A 25,447-nucleotide genomic window follows, 5' to 3' on the forward strand; every position below is an offset into this window, starting at 1 on the left:
AGAAATTTTGTTACTCTTTTTATATGTTGATCTTGTATCTTAGATCATTTTTGAACTCACTTATTAGTCTAGGAATTTTTTTTATCTTTATGGTATTTTCAATGTGGAAAATCATGTTGTTTATAAAAAATATAGTATTCTTTGTTTCCAGTATGCATACCTTTGATTTATTTTTCTTATTTAAGTATATTGATTTGAACTTCCAGGACCATGTTGGATAAAAGTAAACATACTTTGTTAAAAAAAGGAGTCTTTCTTTTCTGGACCTTAGGGAGATCTTAGGGAGAAATAATTAATCTTTAACCATTCAGCAATTGGTCCTTTGTAGATGTTCTATGTCAAGTTAATAAGATTCCCCTCTATGTTTAATTCTTTTAGAATTTTGTTTGTTGTGTTTTGTTAAATGCTATTTTTAGTCAGTTGATATAATCATATAATTTTTCTTCTTTGGCCAGTTGTGGTTGGTTACATTGATTTTCTAATGTTGAATTGTCTTTGCATGCCTGTATTAAATTCCCCTTGTCATTGTAGATGAATTATATTTATACACTGCAGGATTTGATTTGCTAACTTTTTTAATGAATTTTGCATAGAAAATTCATGAGCAATATTCATCTGGAATTTTCTTTTTTTGTATTGGCTTCTCTCATTTTGTTATTAGGGTAATAATAGCCTTAGAAAATGCATTGGGAAGTTTTCCTTTTTCTTTTTGGGGGTAGGGGGAAATGCTATGTAAATATTCTGTAAATCCTTCTTTAAATGTTTGATAGAGTTCTGCAACTAAATTTCTGGGCCTGGAAGTTTCTTTTTAGGAAATCTTCATTTCTGAGGGTTCATTTTAATGGATATTATACATATACATATACATACATATATATATACATATATGTGTATATATATATGTATATATATATATATATATACATCTCCATTTCATATATAATCATCACCATGATTTCCAAAATGGCATACCATATTTTTCTGGATTCTAATTTTATTTTTCCTTTTTCCTTTTTTTCCCTTTTTGAGTGGTCAGCTGTCAAGTTATAGTTTTTCTCTGAATACAAGTTGGCAAATATTTTCATCCTATTTTCTAAGTGCTACTTTACTTCCCAAAACACAGTCATATGTTCTTATTATCTTATAAGTAACTTATTTACTGATTAATATTTAATGCACTTAATAATCACAATATATTTAGTATTCCTATTTATTAATTATAATGAAATATTAATAATATTTATTATACTTAGTCAATGACCATGACATTTTTTACTGCAAAAATATTATTTTTATGTGAGAATTATTTGGAGAGATAAAAAGAAATTAGTCAGTGAAACACAGTTTGTGAGTGGTAAAAAAACTAAGAAACTTATCACTATATGGATTTAATTTCATCATTTGAAAACGCTGGTGAAGAGAAGTATTTGAAGTATATGCAGGGTGTTATTGCAAGCATTTATTTTGTGTGTGGGGCATCCACAAATGCACACATGCACATTTGTGTGCATGTGCATGCAAGCCTCCTTGCAACACTAATACAGAGTAGCTCAAAATGATGATATGAAGGTACACACATCGCATATTATCTTATCAGAGATAAGGATTCATAGAAAAATTTAGGCAGTAAATTAGATGTAAACTTGATTTTAGAACTATATACTCCAAGTAAGTAATGTGATGACTAACTAAGCCATTCTTAAATATTTACTATTTTTGACACATCAATGTTAATATCATAGGTGGGGGACATCTGGGTGGCTCAGTTGGAAGAACATGCGACTTGATCTCAGATTCATAAGTTCAAGCCCCATGTTGGATGCAGAGATTACTAAAAAAATAAATAAATAAACATTTTGAGCTGTGATAATATACCTTTTTACAAGAAGACTTAGTGTTCATACTGGTGTTGTATTAAATTTATACATTATTTATATTCCATCCATTATTTAAATGTGTCTTCCATTTATATATTCCATTTTCTGCTTAATAAAAATTTTAATTTTAAAAATATTTATTTTTTAAGAGATAGAGGGGCGGGGGAGAGAGAGAGAAAAACAGAGTGCAAGCTGGGGAGGGACAGAGACAGAAGGAGACAGAATCTGAAGAAAGCTCTAGGCTCTGAGCTGTCAGCACAGAGAGGATGTGGGACTCGAACCCACAAACGGTGAGATCATGACCCAATCTGAAGTAGGACGCTTAATGGACTGAGCCACCCAGGCACCCCAACTGCTTAACAAAAATTTTAGTCTCAACATCAATTTCAACATATACTCATATGTTTTCTGCATATTTACTGATGAATTCATTTTAAGTAATTCCTATTAACTAATAAAGAAAACAATAATAATATGTCTGTATGGAGAAGTAACTATATTATGTCAAGAGGGTTTTTTCTAAATCTGCTTAAAAATTAAGGGATGTCTGGATGGCTCAATTGGCTAAGCATCCAATTCTGGATTTTGTCTCATGTCATGAGCTCACAGTCATGAGATCAATCTCCTCATCACTGTCCGCTCTGGGCATAAAGTCTATTTAGAATTATCTCTCTCCCTCTTCCTCTGCTCCTACCCTTTTCATGCTTACTCTCTTGTCTCTTTTAAAAAATTAAAAACAAACCCATTTTTGAAAGAAGACATACTATAATAAAAATAATGTAAACATGAAAATTAGGATTAAAATACTTGATTAAGTCATTATGGAAAAATAAGTAGATGTGAAAATGTTAAAAAATAAAAAGTATTCAAAATATACTATTTTATATTAACTCAGGAAAAATTAATTTAAAAAAATAAAATGGCTAACCCAGTGCACAAAATCAAAAAACAGAAGTTAAGCAAGTTAAAAAATAATGATTACAGAAAGTGAGAGATTTAGAGATTGAACTGCATAGGTTTATATATTAGAATCAAGGAGCTCAGGAAGAATTTAGGTAGCACTGTCAGAGGTATTTTCTCAGGGCAGAATTTGAGATGAGACCTGAATGTTATAAGTAACCACATTTAAGAGAATGACCAGGTCCTGGGATGTGACAAGGTGAGGTATATTTATTGAATCTGATTAGGAAAGAAGAAAGTAAAATGTAGTTGTCAGGGCTGGGGAGAGGAGGGGAAAAAGGAATTGCTATTCAATGTGTATGAAGTTTCAGTTATGCAATATAAATTAATTCTAGACATTTTCTATAAAACATTGCATGTATAGTTAACAGTACTCTATTGTACACCTAAAAATTTGTGGAAAGTGTTAATCTCATGTTCCTATTCTTTCAACAACAACAAAATAAATGTATTCATATATTTAAGATCTCCTACCTGAAAAACAAGAAAACTATTTTTAAAATTATTAAAAATAATAAATGAAGGGGCGCCTGGGTGGCTTAGTCGGTTAAGCATCCGACTTTCGCTTANTAAATGAATTTTATTTAGGGTGAATATCACAATCACATTCTTTGGTTTCCATGTAGCTAAGTAAAATGATTCCATAGTCAAGAATAGGAAGAAAAAAGGAAAATAATTGAAATAAAAGTAATATACCTAGATAGAAAAACCTAAAATACTTTACTTAGAACTGAAAAAATAATCTGAAAATAAGTGGAGAATCATTATACTTTCTAGCATCTGAAATGCATTTTCTATCTTTTTTCATACATTATCTATGAAATTATTATAATTTGAGTATAAATTGAGTATAATTTGAGTTTCCAGTAATATATTTTGAGATTTTATGTAGTTATAATAAACTTTATTTGCATGAACAAGTACAACAGAAGAGTCAAAATATTAAAAAAAGAATGAAAAGAAACATACCCAGTCATTAAAATTATACACAGATTAGTGTTTAATTTATGCTACAATAGATACATAACTATGAATAATAAAAAGGCCAAAAAATTCAAGTGTTGATATGAAACTTCAAGTGTTTATATGAAACACTTGAAGCGTCTGCACTTCAAGTGTGAGCAAATGATGAAGATTCACCTAAAAATACCCATCCTGGGTTGCTGAATTACAAAGTGAAACCTCAAATTTGAAAGCATTTTTATCTTATCTTAAAAACATAGACTTTGTCATAAAGTGTTACTACTTTTCTGTCTTTTACCCAGACATCACCATTTCCTTGTTTTACTATCTACAGCATATCTGTAAATTGCCCACATAAGAATATAAAGTACATTTTGAGAGTTATTTATTATCGACGATACAGTGGAGATAAAGAAAGTCGGTTAGGGAAACAGTCAAGGAAGAGTGAGGCCACTTAAGGAGAATCACATCTGTTGATGTTTGAATCAAGAAAAATTTAAGGTAGCTCTAACTGTATAATTACTCAACATTTTTTTTTAATGAATTCTTTTCTTTTTTGTATTTAATGATTATTTACTTTTGAGAGAAAGACAAACCCAAGTGGAGGAGAGGCAGAGAGAGAAGGAGACACAAAATCTGAAGCAGTGTCCAGCACTGCCCTGAACTGTCAGCAAGCAGTGCCCTGAACTGTCAGCACAGACCCTGAGGAGGCTCACAGACTGTGAATTTATGACCGGAGCCATGGTGGAATGCTTAACCCACTGAGCCTCCCAGGCCATTTTTCTTTTTTGTATTTTGAATAGTGAAGATTAACCAGGAAAATAATGAATAACAAAATACAATTGGTATTAAAAATATAAAACAGCATTATAAGTATTCTCAATTGACAGAAAGTTGGAAATAGCACAGATCAGTGCAGTTATACCTAGGAAATTTGAAGTTATGCAACAAAAAACATTAAGTTTTTCTAATGTATTTTTCAATAACTTTGCAGAGTTACAAGATTTAGTTTACACATTCTGAATAAATGAATTCATTGTCTGGAAGGGAATTATTTAAATGTGAAAGTCAGGGCTTTAGATCTAGCTTTCTTTTGCCTCATCTGAAAGTTTGCTTTTTCTAGACAAAGCAGTTGGTACTCTATAACAACATAAGTATGTTGACTGAAATATTTACAGGGTTTTGTGTTAAAGTTATAAAAAGATATGCTGTGCAGATTCAAATCTGGCTGTTAGAATAAAAAAGGAATTACACGAAGCTATTCAGTAATGGTGAAACAGCATAATTTCCTGTCAGGAAAACAAACTAGGTTCTATTTTAGCTGGCATTAGTTGTATACTTTACTGATTTTTTTAAAACATTTTCTTCATGACTATTTTGAATCACCTAAAGAGTTCCAGTCTTTCATTAGTTTAAAGCTAAAGTAAGAGAAAAAATTGTCATCAGTAAATATAGTTTACAAATATCTTTAAACATATTTCCTAAACTCTTAAGAATAAAAAAATGAAACTATGATTTACTTTAAAAATGAAGCCCTCAAGCAATGTGTGTGGTAAAATCCTGGAAAACTATAGTGATAGATATATTTTAAAGTTATTCAGAATTCCATTCAAAATAGAACCCTTACAGAGGCAACAAGAAAGAGAAAGAAAGAAAGAAAGAAAGAAAGAAAGAAAGAAAGAAAGAAAGAAAGAAAGAAAGAAAGAAAGAAAGGAAGAAAGAAAGAATTACATTTAATTTAATTATATTTAATAATATAATTAAAATTCAGCTTATAATAGTATTAAGACATATACTGTTTAGGGCATTTAATGAGTCTACAAATTACTGTACTCATTTTCTTCTTCTGAAGGCAAATATTGATACATTATATAAATTTTTGGAAAACTGAAAGTAATAAACTTTTTCCAGAATAAAATGAAAATATTTGTTATTTTCTGTCTTTGAAAAATAAGCATTAAGATAGTTTATTTGAAGACTTCAAAACTCATAAAAACTACAAAGCCCAGACTGAATTTCACACACATGTATGTAGTAAAATAAAAGAAAGAACGATGAAATCTCCTCTTATCTTCTTGAGAAACACATGTATGTACTTTGGGATTATCTCCTATATGCCACCAGAAAGAACCCTTAGTGCCTTGGGGAGTTATTTGTTCATAGTTCCAAGTGTCAGGAGGCCTGTGATCTTGAATTGCAAAATCTCAAAAGGCTGTTCCTTTTATTGTCTGTTATGTTTTAAAGAAGACACACTGAGGAAGAGAAAATGGGAAGGTAGTCCCTCCTTCCTCAAAGAAAATTCTGTCATTTTATCCTATATATGTTCTTCATATATAGACAATAATGACTCCTGATCAAGCACGTTTTTAAATAGGCAGCCACAATAATGACATTGAAGAGAAAAGCACAATTAGCTTTGCCAGGAGTGAACATTTTAAGGGGAGGTGATGATGGACAGAGCCAGAAAGTTAAAATATTGTTATTAGCTGCATGATGATGATGTCTGGCAAAACTTCTGGTGACTCCAAAGAAAATTTGAATAACCACTCTGGGAGTTAAGATCCTACATGAAGTAGAGACAAAAAAAGAATTAGGGAATTTAGGGTTATACATACATTCATGGTTATTCAGTCATTTAACAATGCTTAAGGTATGTGTTTCGTTCCATCAACACATAAAACACACACATGTTCCAACATGCAGTAATGAACATGCAGAAATAATCAAGCTCCTTCAGGATGGAAAACATAGGAAGTAGAAACAAATTTGAATTTTGATTTTATGTGACATGCTGTTTCATATGTTTAAAAATATTTGGTATTACTATAAAATTACCTAGGGGAGCCTGGGTTGCTCAGTCAGTTGAGCGTCTGACTTCAGCTCAGGTCATGATCTCATGGTTCATGGGTTCAAGCCGTGCATCTGGCTCTGTGCTAACAGCTCAGAGCCTGGAGCCTGCTTCGAATTCTGTGTCTCTTTCTCTCTCTACCTCTTCCCTGCTCGTGCTGTCTCTCTGTCTCTCAAAAATGAATAAAACCCATAATTTTTTAATAAAAATAAAAAAATAAAATTACCTATACCGAAATATTAAGAGAAGGTCTATAAAGAAAACAATAGAACAAAAATTCTGGTTTGAATTCCCTGACATGTTCTGAATGCTATAGGTAGAGTTTTGAAAAATATTTTTAAGTATTTAAAAATTATACTCCTTACAGGAAAATATCCTATTTCAAAATTATTTTAAAAATCAAGAATTAGGTTATATTTTGCAATTTTTACTGTATACATTCATGACTTAAGTCAAATGTTAGACATTAAAGAAAACTAATGAGCTACTAGAAATTTCATTAACTAAAATGAAGTTTAGAGAAAAACGTAATCAACAAAAAGGTTGTATAATTTGTACTTCATTTTTCAATTTTGATAATACAGTTGAAAAGACATGTTAATTATACTTTCTCCAGCTGGTATTTCCTAGGTAACCAATACCTCTACAAGACAATTAAAAATATTTCCTTGTGTGGTTGTTTTTCTGGATTTCATATGTCATCGATTCATTACTATTGCAAGGATGATTAAAAGTTTTTTAATATTAATTATATTTAGTTAATAGTTGACTAAAAAATGATTGAATATATATACACACACATATATGTATAATTGTATTATTTTAATATCATACTAGATGTTCTCTTCATGGAGATAAGTTTGTTTCCTTTCTAAAAGAGAATGGGAGGTAGCAAACAAAGAAAGTAGAATGGAAGACATCAGATGAGAATGAAGAAGACTGAGATAGTACTTGAGGAAGGATTATTTCTGATATGGTCTCCAATGCTCTTTTTTGCAATTGCCATTAAAAAAAAACCACATAGTTTATGGTGAATTTTTCAGAATATTTATGATTTCAATTTTAACATGTCTGTGTGCTCACATGTGTGATTTCATGTTAGGCTGACATAGTTTTACAAGAAGCGCTACAAATGGAATGGAAGTGGAAACCCCAATGAAAACAAGACTGTAAGGATAGCTATTAATTAGATTTCAGCTTTTTTTAACATTTGTAGAGATCTTTAGAAGTGCTTAAGTTTATAGAATTATGGAATTCAAAACAAGGATAGGGAAATACACCTAAAATTTAAATTACTTAAGAAAAATGGTAAAGAATAATAATTAAATAAGTTATCCTGTACACTAAAGTTACTTTATATAGAGAGATTTTAAAATATCTCTTTGCAGTATAACATGAGGTCAAAGCATATGTTTGTTTCCTTTTATTTTGTGAACGAGGTAGCAACCTTGGACAAATTATTTGACATTTTTTAACCCTAGTTTCTTCATCAGTGAAATATTACTAACAGCCATACCTCAGAGAATTTTCTAAGGATTTAGCTATATAATGCATGTAAATAACAAAAAATTACTAGCATATATTAAACATCTAACAGACTTCCAACTGTTGTCATTATTATAGAACTAATCCAATTACATTGCTGTTACTTTCCATTACAGCATCCGGAATAATCTTGCTTCTCCTATACCTTATTTTAGAGACTAGAAATCAGAAAGAGTTGTGATCCTTATATTCAAGGGAAAGCATGAGAGTGGTATATAAGAAAGCCATAAAGATAATGATCTGGGAAAATAATATATGTATAATGAATTTATATTGATGACATATAATATTGATGACATAATATGCTAAGAATCATGCTAAATGTTACAGAAGTTATAAAAATAAACATTTTTTACTTTGATATAGGTGTTTCTCATTAAGGATATAATTGCTTTCATCACTAAATATAGTACAATCCATGTTCAGGGAGTAAGAAATTGCTTCTAGCTAAGGGACTGAGTCAAATAATGGAAGAACAAATATTTGAGCTAGCATTTAGAAGAATATGATCCTTATAGGTGGAGATTACCTGCACACAGTATTCTAAATAGAGAAAAGGGGCCAGGCAAAAGTGTTGTGTTAGGAATATTTTTTCATTCTCTTAACTAATACTTATTGACAGTCTACTAAATTCTGGGCACTTTGCTGGATGATAGGAATAAAATGTAAGTAGATATCATCTGAACCAGTACATTAGGTCTAGAACAGATATTTAAGCTGAGATCTGAAAGACAAGTATTAGTTAACAGAGGGAAGAATATGGAAATGGGTGTCACAATGGAAACACAAGAAGAGGGACCATGATGATTTAGAGGATCTAAAGGATGCCAGGATATCAGAGGTCTGGAAATGAGGATGGATGTGTTGAGACGTAACTGAAAATCTGGAAGAAGTCACACTACACAGTGTCTTGTAAGCAAGCAATGCCAAGGATCTGATCTTTATGATAAGGATGGTATAAAATAATTGAGGATCCAAAGAGGCATGACCGCATATGATTGCATCTCTGTCTGAAAATTTCATTCTACAGTGGAGAAAAGAATACTCAGGATAGTCAGTTAGTGAGTGACTATTATACTATCCTAAGTGAGAACAACTGGTAGAATGCATGTTTGAAAAATACAAATTTAATTTATTTTTATTGAAAAATGACATACAATGTTATATTTGCTTCAGGTATACAACAAAATGACTCAACAATTCTATATATTATGCTGTGTTCACTATTTATAAGTATAGTTACCATCTGACACCATAGAACATTATTATGATATTACTGACTATAGTCCCCATGAATATTCATCCCCATGACTTATTAATTTTATTTATTCTATAACTAGGATTTTGTACCTTTTAATCCCCTTCACCTGTTTTACCAATCTCCACACTCTCTGGGAACCACCAGTTTGTTCTCTGTGATTAAGAGTCTGTTTTTTTGTTTGATTGTACATATAAGTGAAATTATTTTTAATTTTTTTGAAGAATGTCTATACTGTTTTCCACAGTGGCTCCACCATTTACATTCCTACCAACAGTGCATGAAAATTCCCTTCCCCAATATCTTCACTAACACTTGTTATTTCTTGTCTTTTGATTCTAGGCATTTTTACAAGTGGTATCTTATTGTAGTTTTGATTAATACAATTATAATGAAATAAATTGTATGTTGAGTAAAATATAATACTAGGTTGGGAATACAAATTTAAAGCCAAAATATTGAAGGAATAATACTAACTAAAATAACATTTTAAATATAATATGATGGTGATAAAGCCAAAAGATCTAACAAAATATAAAATAAAAAAGATTCTGAGGAAAAAAATGTCTGTCTAATTTAACTTCTTTATAAGAAGGGATTTTCAAGGAGACCAACTAGAAAAGGAACGTTAACTGCAGTGGTAGAAAATCAAATAGAGCACTTGAATATTGATGTAAGGTGACTAAGAGTAAAAGAAAATACAAATTAAAAAAATAAAATTCAAAGTAGAAAAAATAGAGGAATTATTTAGTAGGATAATATATAACACCTTCAAAATATTTTTTTAATTGAGACAACTTTAAAAGCATCTGGAGTTCACAACAATATTGAGGGCAAGATACAGCGATTTCCCACATATTCTCTGCCCCCACAGCTGCATAGCATCTACCATCATTAATATCCCCACATACACCAGAGTGTTCATTTATTATAGTTGATGAACTGATATTAACACATAATGAACCAAAGCCCATACCTTATATTACAGTTTACTGTGGGTATTGTACAGTCTGTGGATTTGGACAATGAATAATGACACTTATCAATCATTATGGGATCATATGAAGTATTTTCACAGACTGAAAATTTATGTTATTCCTATTCCATCCCCTCCTCATCACCAATGATCTCTTTACTGTATCCATAGTTTTTTTTTCAAACTGTCATATAATTGAAATCAACGTAATATATGGCTTTTTGCATAGCAATATACATTTAAATTCCCTTTACTTATTTTCATGCCTTAATATTGATTTATTTTTAGCACAAAATAATATTCCAGTATCTGGATTACCATAGTTTATTTATCTATTCATCGACTGAAGGACATCCTGGTTGCCTCCAAGTTTTAGCATTTATAAATAAAGCTGCTGTAAACATCCATGTATAGGTTTTTTTTGGGTGGAAATAAGCATTTAACTTTTTAGTAAATGCCAAGGAGTGTGATTTCTGGATCACATAGTGAGAGTATGTTTAATCTTGAAAGAAACTGCCAAACTCTTTTCCAAAGTGGCTGAACCATTTTGCATTTCTATCAGCAAAGAATGAATGAGTTCCTGTTGCTCCATACCCTTGCCAGCATTTGATGTTGTGGTGTTCTGGACTTGTGCCATTTGAATAGATGTGTAGTGGTATCTTACTGCTTTATTTTCATTTTCCTGATGACATATGATAGGGAGCATCTTTTCATATGCTTATATGTTGTCTGTGTATTTGCCTTGGTAAAATAATCTGTTAAGGTCTTCTGGCCATTTTTAATCTGGGTTATTTGTTTTCTTATTGTTGAATTGTAAGATTTTTTTGTATATTTTAGATAATATGCAAATAATCAACACAGTATTGAAGAAGAATAAAGTGGTAAAAGCGATACTAACCAATATCAATACCTACTATACACCTGCAGTAATAGAGACAGTGTGGTATCAGTGAAAGAATAGACAGATTAAATAGAATAGAGTAGAGAGCCTAGATATAGATATATATAAATAGAGTCAATTAATATTTGACAAAGAAACAAAGGAAATACAGTGGAGCAAAGGTAGTCTTTTCAACAAATGGTGCTGGGACAACTGGATGTCTACATGCAAAAAAAATTGAATATAGACAGAGACCTCACACCTTTCACAAGAATTAACTCAAAATGTATCACAGACTTAAATGTAAATTACAAAACTATAAAACGTTTTTCCTAGAAGATAATGTAGAAGAGGGGCACCTGGTTGGCTCAGTCAGTTAAACATTCAACTCTTGGTTTCAGCTCAGCTCATGATCTCACAGTTCATGAGTTCGAGCCCTAAGTCAGGCTGGTGCTAACAGTATGAAGCCTGCTTGGGATTCTCTCTCTCCCTCTCTCTCTTTCCCCTTCCTCTCTCTCTCTCTCAAAGTAAAACAAAACAAAAAAAAAAGATAGAAGAAAGCCTAAGTGACCTTGGGTATGGCAATGACTTTTTGCGTACAACACTAAAGGCACAATCTGTGGAAGAAATCGTTGATAAGCCAGACTTCAGTAAAATTAAAAACATCTTCCCTTGTAAAGGCAATGTCAAGAGAATGAAAAGACAAGCTACAAACTGGGAGAAAAAATTTACAAAACAACATCTGATAAAAGACTGTTATTCCTCAATATATTTTGAATGAATCCAGAATGGCTTGCTATTCATACGATTATCTTTATTCTTTACAAAATCTTTTTTTAATGTTTAATTATTTTTGAGAAAGAGAGAGAGGGCATGAGTGGGAGAGGACCAGAGAGAGGGAGACACAGAATCTGAAGCAGGCTCCAGGTTCTGAGCTGTCAGCACAGAGTCCGACCTGGAGCTCAAACTCATAAAGCTCAAGATCATGACCTGAGCCAAAGGTGGTTGTTTAACCAGTTGAACCACCCAGATACCCCTATGCTTTACAAAATCTTAATTGAAGTGTTGTCTGGTTTGACCAGTGTTTTATTTTTTCTTCTCTATGGTCATCTCTAATGCCTGCTACTTGACAAAGTACCATACAGAATTACTTCACAGGTATATCAGATCAAACTGAAAAAGCCATTTGTAAAAGTAAGAAGCACTGACACCAAGTATGATTGACCTATAACATCTCAGAATATATGTTCCCTAAAGCTTTAGAATAGACTTACAATACAAGCAAATGGAACAACTGCTTGGAAAATGTTTAGCACAGGAATAGGGATACCTTTGACCACACACATATGCGCACGTGCACACGCACACACACACACACACACACACACACACACCACTAACTCTACATTTGCTACAGTTAGTTTTTGTGCACTTTGCCAAAATATTTGAGCCAATGACTTAGTGTCTTTAAAGGCTCATGTTTTGTTATAAAAAAAAAGAGTTAAAATTAATCAATTTCCATTTCTTTAGAAATATAAATTACAATCCATAATGAGAGATTGAAAGCAAAATATTTTAGTGTTCTTAATCATAAATTTATAAAATGAACATGCTACATATATACTTTGTATCTTTCCTAAATTTTCATACGCCATAAATAGAAATAGTTTTATAAACCTTTTTAGTGATGATTCCACTTGAATAATTTATCTTAGACCAATGTTTATAGAATAAATAGTTAAATAGAAAAAAATGGATATAGAGTCATAAGAGTAAACAAAAAGTACAATAGAGAAAATGTAGAGTCAAATAGAAACAAAAGAGACATACTGAATGGAAAAGGTTTTAAGGACTGCAAAACCATTTTAGGTAGAAATTTTGTAGTTGTGTTTCCCAGATTCATTTATTTGTGGGTAGCAATGAAGAAGACATTATGAGTTCCATAATAGGGACATTATGATGTGCTAAGATACCATAACGTGAGGATACTACAGTATGATACTTCACTGAGTTTAAGACATTGTAGTTTTCTCTGATGTGTTTTTCATTAAGGTTGGGTTGGCCAAAGGGGAAAATAATTTTTAAAGAAAATCGCTAGATTTTATATGGAAAATAACGCCTACCCTCACATGAATTTTGGGCTCACAGGTCCTGATGTTGTCACTTTAGGGATTTGAAGCAAAGCCACATGTTGACCTGAATTTTTATTCCATATCCTGGATGACATGATGTTATTTTCCAGAGTAACAGAGGTATTCAGACTCAGCTCACTTCCAGAATGAAACAGATGACAATAGAGAACTTTGATGCCCCTCCCTTTTCTGTTGTTTTATTCCTTCTCAGTCCATGGTCCTGGATTTTCTCTACAACCATCATTTTTGAGAAGGTAGAAAATGCATCAAAGAAGAAAATAAATATTATAAATTGACTTCTTTTATCAAAATTGAATTTATTCTCATGAAAACTTGAATGCATTTTCTTTTTTAAAAATTCTAAGATACTATAAGAATTGAGAAGGACAGAGAAAGGGAAAGGAAAAGGGAAATCTAACCTTATCTCAACAGGAATGTGGGGGAATGAAAAGTGGTGAAAGGGATAGGGAGCTCTGTTTTACTATTAATATAAATGCTCTGATGCTATGCAAATTTGATAATATAAGGTTAAGGAATCAAACAGTGGATATAAGATGTTCAATAAAAGAGGCTCAGGTTAATACCAGATAATAACCAGAAGTCATGTGTATTGAAGCTATTCAACAAAGGTGACAAGCTGTATTAAGGACCTAAGGAGTGCTGACCTATAAATTTTATTCCTTGCATATCAATGTATTTATACCATACATTTTATACCTTGCATAAGCACTGAAACTACTTGAGCCTCCTAATGAAGTACTATACTTTGTAAATCTATCCAATATATTAAGTAATCTGATTCAAATGCTGTTTTTACTTGTCTCTTAAATTTAATCTTACATCAAGAAATTCTCAAGTCTTTGTTCGCAAAGTAGTCGATAAAATTGGCAGAATATTTGTACATTGAATTATAGTATCTGCCTATCTTATACCAATTAAAACTTAAATATTATTTTCCTATTGTAATGTTTCTTGAATTTAACATAAACATCGTGTATTCTATTCTGTTTTATTTGAACCTTCATTCTTCTAGATAATCCAACAAAACATAATTTTATAATATCTACCTTTATTCCTCCACCTAAACGTAAGAGGATGGTGAAGAATTAGTATATGTGTAGGTATTTACATGCAATTATTTACATTGTATTTATTGCATTTATTACAATAGATAGATAAATAGATAGATACATAGATACATAGATAGATAGATAGATGCCAAATGGATCATTAGAAATCAGGTACAATAATAGTAATTCCTTGAAAATGTCTTCCAGACATTAGATACTTTTGTTTATCATTAGAATATTTTATTGTCTTAACAAAATTAAGTGACATGAAGTATTATTCTTTCCTCAAAATTGAAATTGATGTTTTAAGAATTGTTATCACCACAAACTTAATGATTATGGCTTTTAAAAACTATGTGCGTGTAGGCACTCCTGGTTAAGCGTCCGACTTCGGCTCAGGTCATGATCTCCGGGTTCGTGGATTCTGCCCTGCATCGGGCTCTCTGCTGACAGCTAGCTCAGAGCCTGGAGCCTGTCTTCAGTTTCTTTATCTCCTTCTCTCTGACCCTCCCTTGCTCACACACACACACTCTCTCTCTCTCTAAAAATAAATTCAAACGTTAAAAAAAAAAAAACCTCTGTGTGTGTGTGTGTGTGTGTGTGTGCGTGTGTGTTTGTGTGTGTATAGTAGTAAAAATAGAGTCATCACATGAATAAACTTGTTACGGGAATATTTCTAATTTGTCTATTTTTGTTTTCAGACACAAACATTTGTGTTTTATATCTGAAAGAGATTTTTTTAATTTACAGTGTTGGTTAGGAATTCTTTCTTATCAGCTTCTGATTAACATGTTTTTCTCCCTGTGGTTGTGTTGTATTATTTATTTTAACAAGAAAAGCAATGGGATATAATGGAATGAATAGGAGATTTGTATTAAGTTGCAGATTTTACTAACTGTGACATATACTAGGTTTATGATCATAAACAAAGCACATTTTTTGAGGTTTATTTAAAAGTAAATAAAAACACTAAAATATGAATTTTTAAGAAAAATGCATTTATATATGTGTGTGTATTTCCATGCATGTGCATATATCAGACATGTAACCAAATGACTAAGATATCTCTTGATAGATGATAGATAGATGATAGATAGATAGATAGATAGATAGATAGATAGATAGATAGATAGATATGAAATGAATATGAACACTTATATATTTGTCATCTTCCACAAATTTGATATTATTATGGCCCCCTTTATACATTGGGACATTTAGACACAAAATGGTTGAGAAAGATATCCAAGATTTCACCTAAGAAAAAGACACTCAGTTGCAGATACAAACAAGCATACAGGAGGTTTATTTGAATGTGTTCTTGGGACCACCACCTTTGAAAGGTAAAGAAAGGGATAGGCATGGGTAAAGGGAATAGTGAGGCTATGATGCAGTCCATCAAAATCTACATCTGACACCACAGGAAGCTTTGAAGACAGAATAACACTTCACTGTTGTCTCAAATTAAGACAAAAAGTTCACATCTTTGTTAGTATGCATTAACCAATCACTAGATGCAACCTTCCTTGGGGAAAAGGTATGATATTTAGTGAGACAAATCTTTTTTAGCTGAGACAGTTCTCAACTGAGAAGTTGGACACTTGAGTAATATCTGCCAGCAGCACTTCCAACAACAGGCAGAATAATTCCTTCAGTCCTGAAGAAGGATCTGGGTGGCATATCACAGCGCAATGCACTGAACTATCATTCTTAAAAAACAAATGTGGATGAAAGTTAATATCCTATCCCACAGCCATTCTCCACCTTTTTTTTTTCCTAATAGAATCTCAATTTAGTTGAAATTACTCTAGCAGTTATTTATGTCAGGGAAGATGTTCATATCCCCAGATCCCAGACTCAGAAAAAAAATTTATGGTTAATACAAACAGCTCTTTTCCACTGGGGTTCTGGGAGAGAATTAAATCCTAATGCCCTAAGACATTCATTTTATGTAATAAAGTAACTTTTCGCCTATATATCTGAAATGGTGCTGACCATGTTCTGCCCTTGGAGAAATTGAGGACATAGTGTCTTCGTGTCCTTTATTCAGTGTAAACCTGGTGAGAAAAGGCTGAACCCATCCATGTAGTCTCATTAGCCTTTGCAAGGTGGAAATTCTGAAATAATTATGGCCAATGAAAAGTGAGGGAACATGATTCTTAGGGTATTTCTTGAATGACTTTTCTTATGCCAAAAGGATGGGTCAAGAGAGGGACATTTTCATATTTGTATCTATAAACTAGGATATGAGATTAATTTGCCTAAATATTGAGTTTCCATGTATAAATCTGAAAAAATGCTAAAAATGACATAAACAAAAGATGGAGAGAACACAGATCCTTGAGGATTTCAGTTAATTTAGGAATTTACCAAACCTAGATTCTCCCTATCAATACCCATCAATCAGCATGTGTCAGGTTAAGGGGAAAAACATCTACTATTTAAACACATTTAGAGGTGTTGTTGTTGTTGTTTCTGTATTTGCAGTTAAAAGCATCTTAATTGTCACAATAAGCAACAACATACATACTTATGACTAACCCCAAAGTGGACAGCACTTTCCATTATATATGCTGTCTCCTAAATGCATCTGATGCCAAAGTATATCAGGTAGTGTTTTACAAAACAAACAAATGTGTTATTTATATGATGATTTCTAAAGCCAAGGATCTACAGAAGCCAGGTAAGGTTTTTGAGGCCCTTTAATGTCTTCTTCATCCATCCATGGGTCTGAGCACATTACTTAGCCATCGGAGGCCTCAGCTTAGAATAATTTCTCCATTACTCCTAGAACTCTACTTTTTGCTACTTGGACCCTAGTGCCCCAGTACCTTCCCACACATACAGTTGTGTTTGTTTTGTTTTGTTTTGTTTTGTTTTGTTTTGTTTTGGCAGTGAATGTCATGTATGATGTTCTTTTCAAGAGAAGTATAGAAAGCAAGTATTTAGAAAGTAAATGACAGAGCAGTGTCATTTATTACTGGCTGTATTTCAGATTTAACCATGTGTTAAACTGAGAATTCTGTTCAGTAGACATGATTCTCAATACTACTATTATTCAAATATAAATTAAGAAAACAAACTAGTTTTAGGCTGGAGATAAAGTGTGACAAAATTTAATGGATATTGAAGTGTCAATTCACCATTTTGTCTGAGCCCTTTGTGCCTTTGACACTGTGTCCTAATTCACCAAATGAAAACTGTGGATTTCATGATTTCTAATGCCTTTCCGAATCCAAATTCTGTCAACTTTCTTTCTTCGGTATGAAAATGCTATTGACATAACATCCTATTTTTTCTTACATATGAAACCTCTTTAGAATGCTCAATTTTTGGGGGGCCTGGGCGGCTTATTTGGTTAAGTGTCCAACTCTTAGTTTTGGCTCAGGGCATGATCTCATGGTTCATTAGTTCCCGCCCCATGTTGGGCTCTGTGCTGACAGCACGGAGCCTGCTTGGGATTCTCTCCCTGCCCTTCCCCTGCTCCCCGCTCTCCCAAAATAAATAAACCTTAAAAGAATTTTTAATGCTAGAATTTTATTTTTTGAAAAGAAAAAAATAGCAATTAACAGGTTGATCTATGAATATTTTACACAGGGTGAGCAAAAAGAACATTCTGGGGGTGCCTGGGTGTCTCAGTTAGTTAACCATACAACTCTTGATTTTGGCTTAGGTCATGATTTTATGGTTTGTGAGATTGAGCCCTATGTCCGGCTCTGCAGTGATGAAGTGGATCCTGTTTGGGTTTCTGTCCCTCTCTCTCTGACCCCCTCCCTCCTAATAAATAAATAAACATTTTTTAAAGAACATTCAGAAATACTTTTAAGAAACACTGTTGTAGAGGAAAAAATCCCTACTAATGCATCTTAATTAAAGTGTTTTTATATTTTAATAGAGACACATTTATGGTTGGAATCATACAGTCATGATTTTAGGGAATAAATGAATTCAGTTAAAATAGCTCACACATACTAGTGACCTGATTTAAATTACAATATAAGATAAAACAAAGAATAAAAAATCTTGGGGAACCTGGTTGGCTCAGTCAATTAAGTATCCAACTCTTGATTTTGGCTCAGGTTATAATCTCATAATTCATGAGATCAGGCCCCTTGTTGGGCTCTGCGCTGACAGTGCAGAGTCTGCTTGGGATTCTCTCTATCCCTTTCTCCCTGCCTCTCTCTCTCTCTCTCTCAAAATAAATAAATAAGTAAACATTTTAAAAAATGAAATAAAAAAGAAAAATCTTAAGTGGGATACCAACTAAAGTTTTATTTCATTTCTTGAAAAATAAGTAGTTAAAATGTGAGTGAAATCTATGAGTAATTGTACATGTAATGTCATAGGTTATACTTGATAAACTTTGTTGTTTCTTAACATTTTAGTATTAATATTATTGAACATTGCATTGATTCAGAAGATCTGCCATATTTTCCATTATTTATTTAAGGTTATATTAATATGCACTATATAATTCATAATTATTTTCCTTTCTCTTTGGAAATAATGAAATAGACAATTAGGGGCTGTTAAATAAAACTCTCAATTTTTTTCTAGCTTTGTATTCCCAAATTTTAAAGGTATGCTTTGTATATAAATTGTATATAAAGGCAAATTTTATATAGCCTCAAACCACAAAACAAACATTTCTAGCTAAGTTTTAATTATGCTAGATTATATTTTATATTTATACTTACAGAAAAGAAACTTCATACTTTAAACCCATGTTAAACACTTAATTTGTATGATTGCTTATAAATACTGTGAATCAATTATTTACTAAGAATTGAATCAAAATTGATTACTTACACAAAAGGTATTCCTGCCCCTTTGAAGCAAATGCATTTATCACTAATACCTTATGTATCCACACCCTAAGAGATGGACTAGGGGACAGTTGTCGAGAAAGGCAGTCTCATGCACGTAGAACATTCTTCTGAAAGATCTCAAATAGTTTGCTGGGTTTATCACCCTGTATGCGGACATCTTTCCCTGGTTCATGGTCAGTGATGGCTTCTTTATTCTGCTTAAGCATTTGTGTCAATGGCCTTCAGGCAAGCCCCCAACTTTTAGCATTTCAGACTTTAAGAGGGAGGGAGGTGTCCTGCACCCGCAACAGGAAATGGGTGTGCATAGGCCAATTTCACCATGTTGCTGCCAGGGTCACCCACTAGTCGTATATACCAACACAAACTGTCAGAGGTGATCTTGCTCTATCTCTTCTCTGTGTGAGTAAAAGTGTTGTCAATCTAGTGTTTGACTGTATTTTTAATTCTCAGATTTGTCCACACTACGTCTCCAGCAATGCATCAACTACATTTCAAGTTTCCTTGCCCCAGCACTGATTTGTACATAGGTTTCAGCTATGGTAAATTGTACTATATTCACCTGTCTCTCCATTTTGGGGGGCAGTGGTTTGCCCTGTGACCCAACTTCTCTCTTGATCTAAGAAGAGTTGTTACTTTTTCAGTTTATTTAGCTTGCTTAGTTGTTGTTAAGGCAGAGTGATAACTTCCAAGCTTCTTACATGCCAGATCAGAAACCACAACATTTTATTTTGTTACATGAATAAATATACCATGGTAAGCCCTTACCTTGTTCTAGAAGGGCCTATGATTAAGAACTATAAGATTTCCAACTCCTACTTCTCATATTCACTCTTCCCTGTAGAGTAACTATCTTTTAATTACTTGGTGTGAAGAGCCTAAGTAACGTCATTTTGAGATTAAGGCCTCCATTAAGAGCAACCTCGGGCTGCATGTAGCCCCAGTTCCAGGAAAAGCCTCAGATTGTTCAAGGCTAAAGCCATCCTCAGACCGCCCTCAGATCAGCTAATCAAAAAACATTCCTGTGGTTTGAGTCAAGGCTGGGAACTGTAGACAGTTATTTTATACAAACCAGCCAATTTCTCACCACTTGCCTGAACCCCATGTGGGCCCTTTGAACTCACCTCATAATTGGTCATTTTCAAAGGGCACCTCATAATTGGTCATTTTCAAAGGATTCTCAAAAGTCATGATTGGGTTCCACCAAAAGTAATGAACACCTCACAGATACTGAATGGTCAAAGCTGTTACCATGGGTGCTGTACAACTGTAATTGGTGCTTATGTGATGATGCTATACGTACAACGTGTGCACTGTAACACCCCCATCCCTTACCCCATAAAAACCCTACTCACTATTGTTCGAGGCTTCACCTTGCTGCCACTGCACCAGTAGGCAGGTGAGCCCCTTCTCGAGCTTGTAATAAAGACCCTTTTGTATTTGCATCGGTGCCAGCTCCTTGGAAGTCTCTGGGACTCGCAATTTGGGTACAACATGTACTGTGTAAATTAATTTAGTTACGATGTTTAAACATTAATTTCCTAACTTATAGATGATACAAAAATTATTGGCAGCCAATCTTAAAAGTTAAGACTATGGGTCCTTTGCATAACTCCCCTCCCTCCTCACAAACAGGTATGTCTTATTAAGGCTTATTAAATGGCTACTGATCTTCCTGGGATCTATTACATTATATTCATTATTATCCATCATTCTAAAAGAAACTTATTTAACATGATGAATATCAAAAGCTTTGAGACTGTGTGAAAGCTAGAATAAATAAAGGTCTAAATTCAATATTTGGTACCTAAATAACAGATGTGTAAATGATGGGTAAAATAATGAATTAAATGTAATTTCATTACATTTTAATAGAAAGATAAAACAAATGTAAAATCCTTGAAGAAGGAATAGGGAAAGAATTTCACTGGGTTGAGTAACTTTTGAGTAGGAAAGAGTGAATTAAATGGTTCAGTGGATCTGGCATAAAAACATATGTGCTTGAGACATCCTCCAAAATTTTCAAAGCATTGCAGAAAAGAGGAGAAAGGATCTTAATATGTAACTGAGTAAAGTTTACTGTAAATATGTTGCTAAGCAAACAACCAACTTTGAGTGACAGGCATTTCCAGGTTTTGACAAGTAACTGACAAGTGAAGCAAAGCAAACAGGTCTCCAAGTGACAAACATCAGACAACAGATATTTGACAATATATGCAGTCAAATTAGTCAGTTTAACTAACAATATGTCAGTACCTACTCTGTTGTTTTGCTGAGACATCTAGCAATAAAACAATGTGATTGGTCACATTGCAGTCTTTCTTGTATATATCAGAAGGGAGATGTTTCTGAATAAATATATCTCCACAGAATTCTTCAGAGCTCCAGAGATCCTAATGTGAAACCAATGTCGACATACACTAAAGAGCGTTCCGGCTGTTATCTCCTGATCCAAGACGTTATCCTCATGGTTCTGATTTGTGATTTTGTTTGTTTGTTTGTTTAGGTCCCGTTTGGATTTTTGGTAAGATGAAACAGATTTTAGAGTTTTAAAGTGCTGGATTTAACCCATAACTTTTGTTTTATTTTCTAGTTTTATTTTGTGAGTAACCCTCCTGAAACAATGGTGAATGAGGGAATTAAACAATGCATACAAAGGTGGAAGATAACAGACTGCTTGAGTTATTTTAGTTACTTATTAAATAGTAGTAGCTTAGTAGCAGTGGTTGAAGTTGTAAGCATTGAGAGAGTGTGGGAAGATAGGACTTTGATGATATTTCTGACAGGTGGTGTTTTGGTGACTATAGGCATTAGCAAGTTGAACTTAGACTTGGGTCCAAGGGACAGAAAACAATATGAACCATTACTCTAAAAGCTGAATTCCTTGCTCCCTATAGGTTCCTGAGATACATTCAAGGGTATGCAAATCCAAAAATATTTTATAATAGTTTTTAGATAATAATACTAAGGCATTCTTTTCCTTGTGTCTGTGTGTGTGTGTGTGTGTGTGTGTGTTAATTTCTGCATTCCTCATACAAAAGCGATGGTAGGTAAAACTGACAACTATGCAGCACAAATCAAAACATCTCTACCATCAGGTAGTAATAGTCATTGTATTTTAAACTGTCGCCTGTTCACAGGAAACAAACAAGCAAACAAGTTTCTCTAGGAATGTTATAATGAAGCAGTAAAATAATTCACTTTCACATATCCTGAACTTAAGTTAGTATCTTTTTAAAAAACTATTCTCTATTAAACATTGGAAACATAGTAAAAGCTCTTTTGGACCAAGAGCTGAATAACATCTCAATACTTACAAACTTTTCTAATGAAATGGGTGGTGATATTCATAAATGTGATTATTTTTTATATTGTACCATACAATGTGCCAATATTTGAAAGAGTTGCAATATCATCAGTGATTCAGTGTTTTCCAAATGACCAATTTAGAATGTTACAAAATGAAGCATGGGTATAATATCCATTAATAGTATAAGATAGAAAAATGGATTTTAAAGTAACTGAATATGAAAATTTTTTTAATATGATTTCAGGATTCACTTGCAACTATCCTTGAAGAAATTATCCTTTTTAAGTTTTGATGTATTATCGAAGTAGGGTAATTACAGTCATATGAAGGGAAGGATAAAATATTCCTTCTTTTTCAAACTACATTATCTTTGTGAAGTCATATTTACTTCCTATGCTACAATCAAAACAAAAATATGAGTGAGTATGGTTGAATGTTCAGAGAATTCTACTTAATTTTTTTAAAAAGGCAATAACAAAAAGCTTACACATAATACAGTTCTATTTATATAACATTCTTAAATTAATAAAGTTTTAGGTTGGGCAACAGATTACTTGTTGCCAGTAGCTAAGGAAGTAGTAGGATGGGACAGAAGAAGGTGTGGCTTTTAAAAAGATAATAGGCGAGATCTCTCTGGTGATGAAAATATTGTATTTTGCATTTTCCAAAATATAATAAATCATACCTATAAATTACCCTTATTAATAGTATTATACCTATATTATTTTAAATTTAGTTTTAATTTTATTATGCTTTTTCGTTCCAATATAGTTAACATACAGTGTTATATTAGTTTCAGATGTAAAATATGGTGATTGAACAATTATATACAACATTACTCAATGCTCATCATGATAAATGTACTCTTAACCCCCTTTGCCTATTTTACCCATTCTCCTACCCACCTCCCATCTGCTATGCTTTATTTTATTTTTTATTTTTTTTAATGTTTTATTTATTTCTAGGAGAGAGAGAGAGAGAGACAGCGTGAGCAGGGGAGGGTCAGAGAGAGAGGGAGTCACAGACTGAAACAGGCTCCAGGCTCTGAACTGGCAGTCAGCACAGAGCCCGATGCGGGGCCCGAACCCACGAACCGCGAGATCATGACCTAAGCGAAAGTTGGACGCTTAACCGACTAAGCCACCCAGGCGCCCCAAGCTATGCTTTATTTTAAATAAGTACTCTCAATTAAAGTTCTTGTTATGTTTTACTTTCATCAAGAACATTTTTTACTTGAAGCATACTTCAGAACACATCCTGATACATATAAAACATTCTATCCAAGAAAAATAGAATATACATTTTCTTCAAGTACACACAGAAAAATCCCCTGGTTAAATCACATAAAAAGAAACATAATAAATATTGCAAATTTAAGAAGTCTGAAACCAAACCAAGTATATTTTCCAATCACAAGGATATAAAACTAAGATCAACAATAAAACAGCTGGAAAGTCTACAATGTAAATTTTAATTATTTAATATGTAAATGTTAAACATACTACTGCACAAGCAATGGACCAAATAAGAAATCAAATGGTAAATCTAAATATATCTAAAAACAAGAGAAAAGAAAATACAGTATTCTAAAATCAACAGGATGCTGCAAAAAGAGATGTTAAAGTAAAATTTATGCTATAAACTCTTGTATTTAAAAAAAAAAAAGTTCAGGGGTGCTTGGTTGGTTAAGTAACCAACTTTGGCTCAGGTCATCATCTCACAATTTGTGAGTTCGAGCCCCATGTTGGTCTCTGTGCTGACAGCTCAGAGACTGGATCCTGCTTTGGATTCTGTGTCTCCCTCTCTCTCTCTCTGCCCCTACCCCACTTGTGCTCTCAATCTCTCTCTCTGTCTCTCAAAAATAAATAAATAAATATTTTTAAAAATAAAAAAAAATTTAAAAATTAAAAAAAATTTTAAAAAAATTAAAATATTTTTTAAAATTACCACAAGGAAATAAAAAGAAGAAACTTAGCTGAAATTTAGTAGAGGAAGGAAATTTAAAAATCAGAAATAAATACAATAGAGACAAGAATAAATAATAACATAGCATTGAAAGTAATGACTATTTCCCCCCTAAAAAAAACAAATAAACAAAACTGGCAATGTTTTAACTACATTAACTAAGAAAAGAAAAACAAAAGAAGACTTAAAAATCAAAATGAGTAATGAAAGAGAAAATGATACAAGAGATAACCACAAAAATACATAGTGTGAGAAATAATTACTATAAGCAATTATATACTAACAAATCAGATAACTTATAAATAAAATAACAGGTAATTCCTAAAAATGCACAAGTTATCACAAATGAATCATGAACCATGAACCCAAGAAATAGGAAATCTTTTTAGTCCAATAACAAAAATTAAAGTTGAATTAGGAATCAAAAATCTCCTGGCATATGTATGGAACCAGAAAAGACCCTGATTAGCCAAAGTAATGTTGAAAAAGTAAACCAAAGCTGGAGGCATCACAACTCCAGACTTCAAGCTGTATTACAAAGCTGTAATCATTAAGACAGTATGATACTGACACAAAAAGAAGTACAGAGATCAATGGAACAGAACAGAAAACTCAGAAATGGACCTGTAAATGTATAGCTAACCTACTCTTTGGCAAAGCAGGAAAGAGAATCCAGTGGAAAAAAAGGAGTCTCTTCAGCAAAATGTGCTGGGAAAACTGGGTGGCAACGTGCATAAGAATGAAACTGGATGACCTCTTACACCATATACAAAAATTAACTTAAAATGGATGAAAGACCTAAATGTGAGACAGGAAACCATTAAAATCCTACAGGTG

The sequence above is a fragment of the Crocuta crocuta genome, unplaced genomic scaffold, assembly GCF_008692635.1.
Source record: "Crocuta crocuta isolate KB4526 unplaced genomic scaffold, BGI_CrCroc_1.0 scaffold479, whole genome shotgun sequence".
NCBI classification, from domain to species: Eukaryota; Metazoa; Chordata; class Mammalia; order Carnivora; family Hyaenidae; genus Crocuta; species Crocuta crocuta.